The following is a 16,907-nucleotide window of genomic DNA, read 5'->3' on the forward strand; positions in this document are numbered from 1 at the left end:
CTCTCACATACCTAGAGCTGAGAGAAGCCTCCTCTTGAGGTGCTTGTGGTAAGGTGGTATTGCTCAGGAGTCGAAGCCATGGACTAACCTCTCATCTCGTGTTGATTCTTGGTCCACGGAGTTCTTTCGTGTTGCTACATGGACCTCAGGATCCCTCTATCCTTGAAACAGTGTTCTTGGGGTTTCTCTGGAGTGCCATCAAGGAAATCAAGGCTCCTTTCATGTGTGATGTGCAACACGGAATTGCTCTGCACGCAGTGCAGGGGAATCGGGCCTCATCTCACGGCGAGGGGGAAGTCTCATGGTTTTTCTCGAGTTGCGGCGGGAACCTGGGGTATATTCTCGAGTTACGACGGGGATGGCCCTTCCACACACGTGTTTGTTCAGCCACGTCAGGACTCTTGCCTAGTTGCGAGACACAACTCGGGATTCTCCTCGAGGCTTGGCAAGGCAATTGTGACGCCTCTCCAGCTGAGGCGGGAGACCAAGGGTCCCTTTCCACGTGCCACAGGAATCCTGGGACTCCTATCAAGTTTCACGAGGAGTCAGGCATCGTCTCCTTTGGAGGCACTGATCTCCGCGTACCTCTGGAATTTTCAAAGGATGTGAGGCCTCCGGTCGCGATGAGGTGGGGAACTAGGTCTTTCTCTGTTTTCTCCACAGGGGATTCAGACATCCTTTCATCTTGGGAAATGCAAGTCGAGCATGCATTCAAGTCACTGCAGGGATATCCAGCCTTATTTCGCGTCAGGGCATCGCGGTGTCCATTCCACTTGAGGCCGCAAACTCAGGGTCCCTCTCACATACCTAGAGCTGAGAGAAGCCTCCTCTTGAGGTGCTTGTGGTAAGGTGGTATTCCTCTGGAGTCGAAGCCAGGGACTAACCTCTCATCTCGAGTTGATTTTTGGCCCACGGAGCTCTTTAGTGTTGCTACAGTGACCTCAGGATCCCTCTAGCCTTGAAACAGTGTTCTTGGGGTTTCTCTGGAGTGCCATCAAGGAAATCAAGGCTCCTTTCATGTGTGATGTGCAACACGGAATTGCTCTGCACGCAGTGCAGGGGAATCGGGCCTCATCTCGCGGCGAGGGGGAAGTCTCATGGTTTTTCTCGAGTTGCGGCGGGAACCTGGGGTATATTCTCGAGTTACGACGGGGATGGCCCTTCCACCCACGTGTGTGTTCAGCCATGTCAGGACTCCTGCCTAGTTGCGAGGGACAACTCGGGATTCTCCTCGAGGCTTTGCAGGGCAATTGGGACGCCTCTCCAGCTGAGGCGGGAGACCAAGGGTCCCTTTCCACGTGCCAAAGGAATCCTGGGACTCCTATCAAGTTTCACGAGGAGTCAGGCATCGTCTCCTTTGGAGGCACTGATCTCCTCATACCTCTGGAGTTTTCAAAGATTTTGAGGCCTCCTGTCGCGATGAGGTGGGGAACTAGGTCTTTCTCTGTGGTCTCCACAGGGGATTCAGACATCCTTTCATCTTGGGAGATGCAAGACGAGCCTGCATTGAAGTCACTGCAGGGATATCCAGCCTTATCTCGCGTCAGGGCATCGCGGTGTCCATTCCACTTGAGGCCGCAAACTCAGGGTCCCTCTCACATACCTATAGCTGAGAGAAGCCTCCTCTTGAGGTGCTTGTGGTAAGGTGGTATTCCTCTGGAGACGAATCCAGGGACTAACCTCTCTTTTCGAGTCGATTTTTGGTCCACAGAGTTCTTTCGTGTTGCTACAGTGACCTCAGGATCCCTCTATCCTTGAAACAGTGTTCTTGGGGTTTCTCTGGAGTGCCCTCAAGGAAATCAAGGCTCCTTTCATGTGTGATGTGCAAGACGGAATTGCTCTGCACGCAGTACAGGGGAATCGGGCCTCATCTCGCATCGAGGGGGAAGTTTCATGGTTTTTCTCGAGTTGCGGCGGGAACCTGGGGTATATTCTCGAGTTACGACGGGGATGGCCCTTCCACCCACGTGTTTGTTCAGCCACGTCAGGACTCCTGCCTAGTTGCGAGGGACAACTCGGGATTCTCCTCGAGGCTTGGCAGGGCAATTGGAACGCCTCTCCAGCTGAGGCGGGAGACCAAGGGTCCCTTTCCACGTGCCACAAGAATCCTGGGACTCCTATCAAGTTTCACGAGGAGTCAGGCATCGTCTCCTTTGGAGGCACTGATCTCCGCGTACCTCTGGAGTTTTCAAAGGATGTGAGGCCTCCGGTCGCGATGAGGTGGGGAACTAGGTCTTTCTCTGTGGTCTCCACAGGGGATTCAGACATCCTTTCTTCTTGGGAGATGCAAGACGAGCCTGCATTCAAGTCACTGCAGGGATATCCGGCCTTATTTCGAGTCAGGGCATCGCGGTGTCCATTCCACTTGAGGCCGCAAACTCAGGATCCCTCTCACATACCTAGAGCTGAGAGAAGCCTCCTCTTGAGGTGCTTGTGGTAAGGTGGTATTCCTCAGGAGTCGAAGCCAGGGACTAACCTCTCATCTCGTGTTGATTCTTGGTCCACGGAGCTCTTTCGTGTTGCTACAGTGACCTCAGGATCCCTCTAGCCTTGAAACAGTGTTCTTGGGGTTTCTCTGGAGTGCCATGAAGGAAATCAAGGCTCCTTTCATGTGTGATGTGCAACACGGAATTGCTCTGCACGCAGTGCCGGGGAATCGGGCGTCATCTCGCGGCGAGGGGGAAGTCTCATGGTTTTTCTCGAGTTGCGGCGGGAACCTGGGGTATATTCTCGAGTTACGACGGGGATGGCCTTTCCACACACATGTGAGTTCAGCCATGTCAGGACTCCTGCCTAGTTGCGAGGGACAACTCTGGATTCTCCTCGAGGTTTGGCAGGGCAATTGGGACGCCTCTCCAGCTGGGACGGGAGACCAAGGGTCCCTTTCCACGTGCCACAGGAATCCTGGGTCTCCTATCAAGTTTCACGAGGAGTCAGGCATCGTCTCCTTTGGAGGCACTGATCTCCGCATACCTCTGGAGTTTTCAAAGGATTTGAGGCCTCCTGTCGTGATGAGGTGGGGAACTAGGTATTTCTCTGTGGTCTCCACAGGGGATTCAGACACCCTTTCGTCTTGGGAGATGCAAGACGAGCCTGCATTCCAGTCACTGCAGGGATATCCGGCCTTATTTGGAGTCAGGGCATCGCGGTGTCCATTCCACTTGAGGCCGCAAACTCAGGGTCCCTCTCACATACCTAGAGCTGAGAGAAGCCTCCTCTTGAGGTGCTTGTGGTAAGGTGGTATTTCTCTGGAGTCGAAGCCAGGGACTAACCTCTCATCTCGAGTTGATTTTTGGCCCACGGAGCTCTTTCGTGTTGCTACAGTGACCTCAGGATCCCTCTAGCCTTTAAACAGTGTTCTTGGGGTTTCTCTGGAGTGCCATCAAGGAAATCAAGGCTCCTTTCATGTGTGATGTGCAACACGGAATTGCTCTGCACGCAGTGCAGGGGAATCGGGCCTCATCTCGCGGCGAGGGGAAAGTCTCATGGTTTTTCTCGAGTTGCGGCGGGAACCTGGGGTATATTCTCGAGTTACGACGGGGATGGCCCTTCCACCCACGTGTTTCTTCAGCGACGTCAGGACTCCTGCCTTGTTGCGAGGGACAACTCTGGATTCTCCTCGAGGCTTGGCAGGGCAATTGGGACGCCTCTCCAGCTGAGGCGGGAGACCAAGTGTCCCTTTCCAAGTGCCACAGGAATCCTGGGACTCCTATCAAGTGTCACGAGGAGTCAGGCATCGTCTCCTTTGGAGGCACTGATCTCCACGTACCTCTGGAGTTTTCAAAGGATGTGAGGCTATCGGTCGCGATGAGGTGGGGAACTAAGTCTTTCTCTGTGCTTTCCACAGGGGATTCAGACATCCTTTCGTCCTGGGAGATGCAAGACGAGCCTGCATTGAAGTCACTGCAGGGATATCCGGCCTTATTTCGAGTCAGGGCATCGCGGTGTCCATTCCACTTGAGGCCGCAAACTCAGGGTCCCTCTCACATACCTAGAGCTGAGAGAAGCCTCCTCTTGAGGTGCTTGTGGTAAGGTGGTATTCCTCAGGAGTCGAAGCCAGGGACTAACCTCTCATCTCGTGTTGATTCTTGGTCCACGGAGCTCTTTCGTGTTGCTACAGTGACCTCAGGATCCCTCTATCCTTGAAACAGTGTTCTTGGGGTTTCTCTGGAGTGCCATCAAGGAAATCAAGGCTCCTTTCATGTGTGATGTGCAAGACGGAATTGCTCTGCACGCAGTACAGGGGAATCGGGCCTCATCTCGCATCGAGGGGGAAGTCTCATGGTTTTTCTTGAGTTGCGTCGGGAACCTGGGGTATATTCACGAGTTACGACGGGGATGGCCCTTCCACACACGTGTGTATTCAGCCATGTCAGTACTCCTGCCTAGTTGCGAGGGACAACTCGGGATTCTCCTCGAGGCTTGGCAGGGCAATTGGGACGCCTCTCCAGCTGAGACGGGAGACCAAGGGTCCCTTTCCACGTGCCACAGGAATCCTGGGTCTCCTATCAAGTTTCACGAGGAGTCAGGCATCGTCTCCTTTGGAGGCACTGATCTCCGCATACCTCTGGAGTTTTCAAAGGATGTGAGGCCTCCTGTCGCGATGAGGTGGGGAACTAGGTCTTTCTCTGTGGTCTCCACAGGGGATTCAGACACCCTTTCGTCTTGGGAGATGCAAGACGAGCCTGCATTCCAGTCACTGCAGGGATATCCGGCCTTATTTCGAGTCAGGGCATCGCGGTGTCCATTCCACTTGAGGCCGCAAACTCAGGGTCCCTCTCACATACCTAGAGCTGAGAGAAGCCTCCTCTTGAGGTGCTTGTGGTAAGGTGGTATTCCTCTGGAGTCGAAGCCAGGGACTATCCTCTCATCTCCAGTTGATTTTTGGTCCACGGAGCTCTTTCGTGTTGCTACAGTGACCTCAGGATCCCTCTAGCCTTGAAACAGTGTTCTTGGGGTTTCTCTGGAGTGCCATCAAGGAAATCAAGGCTCCTTTCATGTGTGATGTGCAACACAGAATTGCTCTGCACGCAGTGCAGGGGAATCGGGCCTCATCTCGCGGCGAGGGGGAAGTCTCATGGTTTTTCTCGAGTTGCGGCGGGAACCTGGGGTATATTCTCGAGTTACGACGGGGATGGCACTTCCACACACGTGTTTCTTCAGCCACGTCAGGACTCTTGCCTAGTTGCGAGACACAACTCGGGATTCTCCTCGAGGCTTGGCAAGGCAAATGGGACGCCTCTCCAGCTGAGGCGGGAGACCAAGGGTCCCTTTCCACGTGCCACAGGAAACCTGGGACTCCTATCAAGTTTCACAAGGAGTCAGGCATCGTCTCCTTTGGAGGCACTGATCTCCGCATACCTCTGGAGTTTTCAAAGGATGTGAGGCCTCCGGTCGCGATGAGGTGGGGAACTAGGTCTTTCTCTGTGGTCTCCACAGGGGATTCAGACGTCCTTTCATCTTGGGAGATGCAAGACGAGCCTGCATTCAAGTCACTGCAGGGATATCCAGCCTTATTTCGCGTCAGGGCATCGCGGTGTCCATTCCACTTGAGGCCGCAAACTCAGGGTCCCTCTCACATACCTAGAGCTGAGAGAAGCCTCCTCTTGAGGTGCTTGTGGTAAGGTGGTATTCCTCTGGAGTCGAAGCCAGGGACTAACCTCTCATCTCGAGTTGATTTTTGGCGCACGGAGCTCTTTCTTGTTGCTACAGTGACCTCAGGATCCCTCTATCCTTGAAACAGTGTTCTTGGGGTTTCTCTGGAGTGCCATGAAGGAAATCAAGGCTCCTTTCATGTGTGATGTGCAACACGGAATTGCTCTGCACGCAGTGCAGGGGAATCGGGCCTCATCTCGCGGCGAGGGGGAAGTCTCATAGTTTTTCTCGAGTTGCGGCGGGAACCTGGGGTATATTCTCGAGTTACGACGGGGATGGCCCTTCCACCCACGTGTTTCTTCAGCGACGTCAGGACTCCTGCCTTGTTGCGAGGGACAACTCTGGATTCTCCTCGAGGCTTGGCAGGGCAATTGGGACGCCTCTCCAGCTGAGGCGGGAGACCAAGTGTCCCTTTCCAAGTGCCACAGGAAACCTGGGACTCCTATCAAGTTTCACGAGGAGTCAGGCATCGTCTCCTTTGGAGGCACTGATCTCCGCATACCTCTGGAGTTTTGAAAGGATGTGAGGCTATCGGTCGCGATGAGGTGGGGAACTAAGTCTTTCTCTGTGCTTTCCACAGGGGATTCAGACATCCTTTCGTCCTGGGAGATGCAAGACGAGCCTGCATTGAAGTCACTGCAGGGATATCCGGCCTTATTTCGAGTCAGGGCATCGCAGTGTCCATTCCACTTGAGGCTGCAAAATCAGGGTCCCTCTCACATACCTAGAGCTGAGAGAAGCCTCCTCTTGAGGTGCTTGTGGTAAGGTGGTATTCCTCTGGAGACGAATCCAGGGACTAACCTCTCATCTCGAGTTGAATTTTGGCCCACGGAGCTCTTTCGTGTTGCTACAGTGACCTCAGGATCCCTCTATCCTTGAAACAGTGTTCTTGGGGTTTCTCTGGAGTGCCATCAAGGAAATCAAGGCTCCTTTCATGTGTGATGTGCAACACGGAATTGCTCTGCATGCAGTGCAGGGGAATCGGGCCTCATCTCGCGGCGAGGGGGAAGTCTCATGGTTTTTCTCGAGTTGCGGCGGGAACCTGGGGTATATTCTCGAGTTACGACGGGGATGGCCCTTCCACCCACGTGTTTCTTCAGCGACGTCAGGACTCCTGCCTTGTTGCGAGGGACAACTCGGGATTCTCCTCGAGGCTTGGCAGGGCAATTGGGACGCCTCTCCAGCTGAGGCGGGAGACCAAGTGTCCCTTTCCAAGTGCCACAGGAATCCTGGGACTCCTATCAAGTGTCACGAGGAGTCAGGCATCGTCTCCTTTGGAGGCACTGATCTCCGCGTACCTCTGGAGTTTTCAAAGGTTGTGAGGCTATCGGTCGCGATGAGGTGGGGAACTAAGTCTTTCTCTGTGCTTTCCACAGGGGATTCAGACATCCTTTCGTCCTGGGAGATGCAAGACGAGCCTGCATTGAAGTCACTGCAGGGATATCCGGCCTTATTTCGAGTCAGGGCATCGCGGTGTCCATTCCACTTGAGGCCGCAAACTCAGGGTCCCTCTCACATACCTAGAGCTGAGAGAAGCCTCCTCTTGAGGTGCTTGTAGTAAGGTGGTATTCCTCAGGAGTCGAAGCCAGGGACTAACCTCTCATCTCGTGTTGATTCTTGGTCCACGGAGCTCTTTCGTGTTGCTACAGTGACCTCAGGATCCCTCTAGCCTTGAAACAGTGTTCTTGGGGTTTCTCTGGAGTGCCATCAAGGAAATCAAGGCTCCTTTCATGTGTGATGTGCAACACGGAATTGTTCTGCACGCAGTGCAGGGGAATCGGGCCTCATCTCGCGGCGAGGGGGAAGTCTCATGGTTTTTCTCGAGTTGCGGCGGGTACCTGGGGTATATTCTCGAGTTACGACGGGGTTGGCCCTTCCACACACGTGTTTATTCAGCCACGTCAGGACTCTTGCCTAGTTGCGAGACACAACTCGGGATTCTCCTCGAGGCTTGGCAAGGCAATTGGGACGCCTCTCCAGCTGAGGCGGGAGACCAAGGGTCCCTTTCCACGTGCCACAGGAATCCTGGGACTCCTATCAAGTTTCACGAGGAGTCAGGCATCGTCTCCTTTGGAGGCACTGATCTCCGCGTACCTCTGGAGTTTTCAAAGGATGTGAGGCCTCCGGTCGCGATGATGTGGGGAACTAGGTCTTTCTCTGTGGTCTCCACAGGGGATTCAGACATCCTTTCATCTTAGGAGATGCAAGACGAGCCTGCATTCAAGTCACTGCAGGGATATCCAGCCTTATTTCGCGTCAGGGCATCGCGGTGTCCATTCCACTTGAGGCCGCAAACTCAGGGTCCCTCTCACATACCTAGAGCTGAGAGAAGCCTCCTCTTGAGGTGCTTGTGGTAAGGTGGTATTCCTCTGGAGTCGAAGCCAGGGACTAACCTCTCATCTCGAGTTGATTTTTGGCCCACGGAGCTCTTTCGTGTTGCTACAGTGACCTCAGGATCCCTCTAGCCTTGAAACAGTGTTCTTGGGGTTTCTCTGGAGTGCCATGAAGGAAATCAAGGCTCCTTTCATGTGTGATGTGCAACACGGAATTGCTCTGCACGCAGTGCAGGGGAATCGGGCCTCATCTCGCGGCGAGGGGGAAGTCTCATGGTTTTTCTCGAGTTGCGGCGGGAACCTGGGGTATATTCTCGAGTTACGACGGGGATGGCCCTTCCACCCACGTGTTTCTTCAGCGACGTCAGGACTCCTGCCTTGTTGCGAGGGACAACTCTGGATTCTCCTCGAGGCTTGGCAGGGCAATTGGGACGCCTCTCCAGCTGAGGCGGGAGACCAAGTGTCCCTTTCCAAGTGCCACAGGAATCCTGGGACTCCTATCAAGTTTCACGAGGAGTCAGGCATCGTCTCCTTTGGAGGCACTGATCTCCGCGTACCTCTGGAGTTTTCAAAGGATGTGAGGCTATCGGTCGCGATGAGGTGGGGAACTAAGTTTTTCTCTGTGCTTTCCACAGGGGATTCAGACATCCTTTCGTCCTGGGAGATGCAAGACGAGCCTGCATTGAAGTCACTGCAGGGATATCCGGCCTTATTTCGAGTCAGGGCATCGCGGTGTCCATTCCACTTGAGGCCGCAAACTCAGGGTCCCTCTCACATACCTAGAGCTGAGAGAAGCCTCCTCTTGAGGTGCTTGTGGTAAGGTGGTATTCCTCTGGAGACGAATCCAGGGACTAACCTCTCTTTTCGAGTTGATTTTTGGTCCACAGAGTTCTTTCGTGTTGCTACAGTGACCTCAGGATCCCTCTAGCCTTGAAACAGTGTTCTTGGGGTTTCTCTGGAGTGCCATCAAGGAAATCAAGGCTCCTTTCATGTGTGATGTGCAAGACGGAATTGCTCTGCACGCAGTACAGGGGAATCGGGCCTCATCTCGCATCGAGGGGGAAGTCTCATGGTTTTTCTCGAGTTGCGGCGGGAACCTGGGGTATATTCTCGAGTTACGACGGGGATGGCCCTTCCACACACGTGTGTGTTCAGCCATGTCAGGACTCCTGCCTAGTTGCGAGGGACAACTCGGGATTCTCCTCGAGGCTTGGCGGGGCAATTGGGACGCCTCTCCAGCTGAGATGGGAGACCAAGGGTCCCTTTCCACGTGCCACAGGAATCCTGGGTCTCCTATCAAGTTTCACGAGGAGTCAGGCATCGTCTCCTTTGGAGGCACTGATCTCCGCATACCTCTGGAGTTTTCAAAGGATTTGAGGCCTCCTGTCGCGATGAGGTGGGGAACTAAGTCTTTCTCTGTGGTCTCCACAGGGGATTCAGACACCCTTTCGTCTTGGGAGATGCAAGACGAGCCTGCATTGAAGTCACTGCAGGGATATCCGGCCTTATTTGGAGTCAGGGCATCGCGGTGTCCATTCCACTTGAGGCCGCAAACTCAGGGTCCCTCTCACATACCTAGAGCTGAGAGAAGCCTCCTCTTGAGGTGCTTGTGGTAAGGTGGTATTCCTCTGGAGTCGAAGCCAGGGACTAACCTCTCATCTCGAGTTGATTTTTGGTCCACGGAGCTCTTTCTTGTTGCTACAGTGACCTCAGGATCCCTCTATCCTTGAAACAGTGTTCTTGGGGTTTCTCTGGAGTGCCATGAAGGAAATCAGGCTCCTTTCATGTGTGATGTGCAACACGGAATTGCTCTGCACGCAGTGCAGGGGAATCGGGCCTCATCTCGCGGCGAGGGGGAAGTCTCATGGTTTTTCTCGAGTTGCGGCGGGAACCTGGGGTATATTCTCGAGTTACGACGGGGATGGCACTTCCACCCACGTGTTTCTTCAGCGACGTCAGGACTCCTGCCTAGTTGTGAGGGACAACTCTGGATTCTCCTGGAGGCTTGGCAGGGCAATTGGGACGCCTCTCCAGCTGAGGCGGGAGACCAAGTGTCCCTTTCCAAGTGCCACAGGAATCCTGGGACTCCTATCAAGTTTCACGAGGAGTCAGGCATCGTCTCCTTTGGAGGCACTGATCTCCGCGTACCTCTGGAGTTTTCAAAGGATGTGAGGCTATCGGTCGCGATGAGGTGGGGAACTAAGTCTTTCTCTGTGCTTTGCACAGGGGATTCAGACATCCTTTCGTCCTGGGAGATGCAAGACGAGCCTGCATTGAAGTCACTGCAGGGATATCCGGCCTTATTTCGAGTCAGGGCATCGCGGTGTCCATTCCACTTGAGGCCGCAAACTCAGGGTCCCTCTCACATACCTAGAGCTGAGAGAAGCCTCCTCTTGAGGTGCTTGTGGTAAGGTGGTATTCCTCTGGAGACGAATCCAGGGACTAACCTCTCTTTTCGGGTTGATTTTTGGTCCACAGAGTTCTTTCGTGTTGCTACAGTGACCTCAGGATCCCTCTATCCTTGAAACAGTGTTCTTGGGGTTTCTCTGGAGTGCCATCAAGGAAATCAAGGCTCCTTTCATGTGTGATGTGCAAGACGGAATTGCTCTGCACGCAGTACAGGGGAATTGGGCCTCATCTCGCATCGAGGGGGAAGTCTCATGGTTTTTCTCGAGTTGCGGCGGGAACCTGGGGTATATTCTCGAGTTACGACGGGGATGGCCCTTCCACCCACGTGTTTGTTCAGCCACGTCAGGACTCCTGCCTAGTTGCGAGGGACAACTCGGGATTCTCCTCGAGGCTTGGCACGGCAATTGGAACGCCTCTCCAGCTGAGGCGGGAGACCAAGGGTCCCTTTCCACGTGCCACAAGAATCCTGGGACTCCTATCAAGTTTCACGAGGAGTCAGGCATCGTCTCCTTTGGAGGCACTGATCTCCGCGTAACTCTGGAGTTTTCAAAGGATGTGAGGCCTCCGGTCGCAATGAGGTGGGGAACTAGGTGTTTCTCTGTGGTCTCCACAGGGGATTCAGACATCCTTTCTTCTTGGGAGATGCAAGACGAGCCTGCATTCAAGGCACTGGAGGGATATCCGGCCTTATTTCGAGTCAGGGCATCGTGGTGTCCATTCCACTTGAGGCCGCAAACTCAGGGTCCCTCTCACATACCTAGAGCTGAGAGAAGCCTCCTCTTGAGGTGCTTGTGGTAAGGTGGTATTCCTCTGGAGTCGAAGCCAGGGACTAACCTCTCATCTCGAGTTGATTTTTGGCCCACGGAGCTCTTTCGTGTTGCTACAGTGACCTCAGGATCCCTCTAGCCTTGAAACAGTGTTCTTGGGGTTTCTCTGGAATGCCATCAAGGAAATCAAGGCTCCTTTCATGTGTGATGTGCAAGACGGAATTGCTCTGCACGCAGTGCAGGGGAATAGGGCCTCATCTCGCGGCGAGGGGGAAGTCTCATGGTTTTTCTCGAGTTGCGGCGGGAACCTGGGGTATATTCTCGAGTTACGACGGGGATGGCCCTTCCACCCACGTGTGTGTTCAGCCACGTCAGGACTCTTGCCTAGTTGCGAGACACAACTCGGGATTCTCCTCGAGGCTTGGCAAGGCAATTGGGACGCCTCTCCAGCTGAGGCGGGAGACCAAGGGTCCCTTTCCACGTGCCACAGGAATCCTGGGACTCCTATCAAGTTTCACGAGGAGTCAGGCATCGTCTCCTTTGGAGGCACTGATCTCCGCGTACCTCTGGAGTTTTCAAAGGATGTGAGGCCTCCTGTCGCGATGAGGTGGGGAACTAGGTGTTTCTCTGTGGTCTCCACAGGGGATTCAGACATCCTTTCATGTTGGGAGATGCAAGACGAGCCTGCATTCAAGTCACTGCAGGGATATTCGGCCTTATTTCGAGTCAGGGCATCGCGGTGTCAAATCCACTTGAGACCGCAAACTCAGGGTCCCTCTCACATACCTAGAGCTGAGAGAAGCCTCCTCTTAAGGTGCTTGTGGTAAGGTGGTATTCCTCTGGAGACGAAGCCAGGGACTAACCTCTCATCTCGAGTTGATTTTTGGCCCTCGGAGCTCTTTCATGTTGCTACAGTGACCTCAGGATCCCTCTAGCCTTGAAACAGTGTTCTTGGGGTTTCTCTGTAGTGCCATCAAGGAAATCAAGGCTCCTTTCATGTGTGATGTGCAACACGGAATTGCTCTGCAGGCAGTGCAGGAGAATCGGGCCTCATCTCGCGGCGAGGGGGAAGTCTCATGGTTTTTCTCGAGTTGCGGCGGGAACCTGGGGTATATTCTCGAGTTACGACGGGGATGGCCCTTCCACCCACGTGTTTCTTCAGCGACGTCAGGACTCCTGCCTAGTTGCGAGGGACAACTCTGGATTCTCCTCGAGGCTTGGCAGGGCAATTGGGACGCGTCTCCAGCTGAGGCGGGAGACCAAGTGTCCCTTTCCAAGTGCCACAGGAATCCTGGGACTCCTATCAAGTTTCACGAGGAGTCAGGCATCGTCTCCTTTGGAGGCACTGATCTCCGCGTAACTCTGGAGTTTTCAAAGGATGTGAGGCTATCGGTCGCGATGAGGTGGGGAACTAAGTCTTTCTCTGTGCTTTGCACAGGGGATTCAGACATCCTTTCGTCCTGGGAGATGCAAGACGAGCCTGCATTGAAGTCACTGCAGGGATATCCGGCCTTATTTCGAGTCAGGGCATCGCGGTGTCCATTCCACTTGAGGCCGCAAACTCAGGGTCCCTCTCACATACCTAGAGCTGAGAGAAGCCTCCTCTTGAGGTGCTTGTGGTAAGGTGTTATTCCTCAGGAGTCGAATCCAGGGACTAACCTCTCTTTTCGAGTTGATTTTTGGTCCACAGAGTTCTTTCGTGTTGCTACAGTGACCTCAGGATCCCTCTATCCTTGAAACAGTGTTCTTGGGGTTTCTCTGGAGTGCCATCAAGGAAATCAAGGCTCCTTTCATGTGTGCTGTGCAAAACGGAATTGCTCTGCACGCAGTACAGGGGAATCGGGCCTCATCTCGCATCGAGGGGGAAGTTTCATGGTGTTTCTCGAGTTGCGGCGGGAACCTGGGGTATATTCTCGAGTTACGACGGGGATGGCCCTTCCACCCACGTGTTTGTTCAGCCACGTCAGGACTCCTGCCTAGTTGCGAGGGACAACTCGGGATTCTCCTCGAGGCTTGGCAGGGCAATTGGAACGCCTCTCCAGCTGAGGCGGGAGACCAAGGGTCCCTTTCCACTTGCCACAGGAATGCTGGGACTCCTATCAAGTTTCACGAGGAGTCAGGCATCGTCTCCTTTGGAGGCACTGATCTCCGCGTACCTCTGGAGTTTTCAAAGGATGTGAGGCCTCCGGTCGCGATGAGGTGGGGAACTAGGTCTTTCTCTGTGGTCTCCACAGGGGATTCAGACATCCTTTCTTCTTGGGAGATGCAAGACGAGCCTGCATTCAAGTCACTGCAGGGATATCCGGCCTTATTTCGAGTCAGGGCATCGCGGTGTCCATTCCACTTGAGGCCGCAAACTCAGGATCCCTCTCACATACCTAGAGCTGAGAGAAGCCTCCTCTTGAGGTGCTTGTGGTAAGGTGGTATTCCTCAGGAGTCGAAGCCAGGGACTAACCTCTCATCTCGTGTTGATTCTTGGTCCACGGAGCTCTTTCGTGTTGCTACAGTGACCTCAGGATCCCTCTAGCCTTGAAACAGTGTTCTTGGGGTTTCTCTGGAGTGCCATGAAGGAAATCAAGGCTCCTTTCATGTGTGATGTGCAACACGGAATTGCTCTGCACGCAGTGCCGGGGAATCGGGCCTCATCTCGCGGCGAGGGGGAAGTCTCATGGTTTTTCTCGAGTTGCGGCGGGAACCTGGGGTATATTCTCGAGTTACGACGGGGATGGCCTTTCCACACACATGTGTGTTCAGCCATGTCAGGACTCCTGCCTAGTTGCGAGGGACAACTCGGGATTCTCCTCGAGGCTTTACAGGGCAATTGGGACGCCTCTCCAGCTGGGACGGGAGACCAAGGGTCCCTTTCCACGTGCCACAGGAATCCTGGGTCTCCTATCAAGTTTCACGAGGAGTCAGGCATCGTCTCCTTTGGAGGCACTGATCTCTGCATACCTCTGGAGTTTTCAAAGGATTTGAGGCCTCCTGTCGTGATGAGGTGGGGAACTAGGTTTTTCTCTGTGGTCTCCACAGGGGATTCAGACACCCTTTCGTCTTGGGAGATGCAAGACGAGCCTGCATTCCAGTTACTGCAGGGATATCCGGCCTTATTTGGAGTCAGGGTATCGCGGTGTCCATTCCACTTGAGGCCGCAAACTCAGGGTCCCTCTCACATACCTAGAGCTGAGAGAAGCCTCCTCTTGAGGTGCTTGTGGTAAGGTGGTATTGCTCAGGAGTCGAAGCCAGGGACTAACCTCTCATCTCGAGTTGATTCTTGGTCCACGGAGTTCTTTCGTTTTGCTACAGTGACCTCAGGATCCCTCTAGCCTTGAAACAGTGTTCTTGGGGTTTCTCTGGAGTGCCATCAAGGAAATCAAGGCTCCTTTCATGTGTGATGTGCAACACGGAATTGCTCTGCACGCAGTGCAGGGGAATCGGGCCTCATCTCACGGCGAGAGGGAAGTCTCATGGTTTTTCTCGAGTTGCGGCGGGAACCTGGGGTATATTCTCGAGTTACGACGGGGATGGCCCTTCCACACACGTGTTTGTTCAGCCACGTCAGGACTCTTGCCTAGTTGCGAGACACAACTCGGGATTCTCCTCGAGGCTTGGCAGGGCAATTGGGACGCCTCTCCAGCTGAGGCGGGAGACCAAGTGTCCCTTTCCAAGTGCCACAGGAATCCTGGGACTCCTATCAAGTTTCACGAGGAGTCAGGCATCGTCTCCTTTGGAGGCACTGATCTCCGCGTACCTCTGGAGTTTTCAAAGGATGTGAGGCCTCCGGTCGCGATGAGGTGGGGAACTAGGTCTTTCTCTGTGGTCTCCACAGGGGATTCAGACATCCTTTCATCTTGGGAGATGCAAGACGAGCATGCATTCAAGTCACTGCAGGGATATCCAGCCTTATTTCGCGTCAGGGCATCGCGGTGTCCATTCCACTTGAGGCCGCAAACTCAGGGTCCCTCTCACATACCTAGAGCTGAGAGAAGCCTCCTCTTGAGGTGCTTGTGGTAAGGTGGTATTCCTCTGGAGTCGAAGCCAGGGACTAACCTCTCATCTCGAGTTGATTTTTGCCCACGGAGCTCTTTCGTGTTGCTACAGTGACCTCAGGATCCCTCTAGCCTTGAAACAGTGTTCTTGGGGTTTCTCTGGAGTGCCATCAAGGAAATCAAGGCTCCTTTCATGTGTGATGTGCAACACGGAATTGCTCTGCACGCAGTGCAGGGGAATCGGGCCTCATCTCGCGGCGAGGGGGAAGTCTCATGGTTTTTCTCGAGTTGCGGCGGGAACCTGGGGTATATTCTCGAGTTACGACGGGGATGGCCCTTCCACCCACGTGTGTGTTCAGCCACGTCAGGACTCTTGCCTAGTTGCGAGACACAACTCGGGATTCTCCTCGAGGCTTGGCAAGGCAATTGGGACGCCTCTCCAGCTGAGGCGGGAGACCAAGGGTCCCTTTCCAAGTGCCACAGGAATCCTGGGACTCCTATCAAGTTTCACGAGGAGTCAGGCATCGTCTCCTTTGGAGGCACTGATCTCCGCGTACCTCTGGAGTTTTCAAAGGATGTGAGGCTATCGGTCGCGATGAGGTGGGGAACTAGGTGTTTCTCTGTGGTCTCCACATGTGATTCAGACATCCTTTCATCTTGGGAGATGCAAGACAAGCCTGCATTCAAGTCACTGCAGGGATATCCAGCCTTATTTCGCGTCAGGGCATCGCGGTGTCCATTCCACTTGAGGCCGCAAACTCAGGGTCCCTCTCACATACCTAGAGCTGAGAGAAGCCTCCTCTTGAGGTGCTTGTGGTAAGGTGGTATTCCTCAGGAGTCGAAGCCAGGGACTAACCTCTCATCTCGTGTTGATTCTTGGTCCACGGAGCTCTTTCGTGTTGCTACAGTGACCTCAGGATCCCTCTAGCCTTGAAACAGTTTTCTTGGGGTTTCTCTGGAGTGCCATCAAGGAAATCAAGGCTCCTGTCATGTGTGATGTGCAACACGGAATTGCTCTGCACGCAGTGCATGGGAATCGGGCCTCATCTCGCGGCGAGGGGGAAGTCTCATGGTTTTTCTCGAGTTGCGGCGGGAACCTGGGGTATATTCTCGAGTTACGACGGGGATGGCCCTTCCACCCACGTGTTTGTTCAGCGACGTCAGGACTCCTGCCTAGTTGCGAGGGACAACTCGGGATTCTCCTAGAGGCTTTGCAGGGCAATTGGGACGCCTCTCCAGCTGAGACGGGAGACCAAGGGTCCCTTTCCACGTGCCACAGGAATCCTGGGTCTCCTATCAAGTTTCACGAGGAGTCAGGCATCGTCTCCTTTGGAGGCACTGATCTCCGCATACCTCTGGAGTTTTCAAAGGATTTGAGGCCTCCTGTCGCGATGAGGTGGGGAACTAGGTCTTTCTCTGTGGTCTCCACAGGGGATTCAGACACCCTTTCGTCTTGGGAGATGCAAGACGAGCCTGCATTCCAGTCACTGCAGGGATATCCGGCCTTATTTCGAGTCAGGGCATCGCGGTGTCCATTCCACTTGAGGCCGCAAACTCAGGGTCCCTCTCACATACCTAGAGCTGAGAGAAGCCTGCTTTTGAGGTGCTTGTGGTAAGGTGGTATTCCTCTGGAGTCGAAGCCAGGGACTAACCTCTCATCTCGAGTTGATTTTTGGCCCACGGAGCTCTTTCGTGTTGCTACAGTGACCTCAGGATCCCTCTAGCCTTGAAACAGTGTTCTTGGGGTTTCTCTGGAA

The sequence above is a fragment of the Cervus elaphus genome, chromosome 32, assembly GCF_910594005.1.
Source record: "Cervus elaphus chromosome 32, mCerEla1.1, whole genome shotgun sequence".
In the NCBI taxonomy this organism is placed as follows: Eukaryota; Metazoa; Chordata; class Mammalia; order Artiodactyla; family Cervidae; genus Cervus; species Cervus elaphus.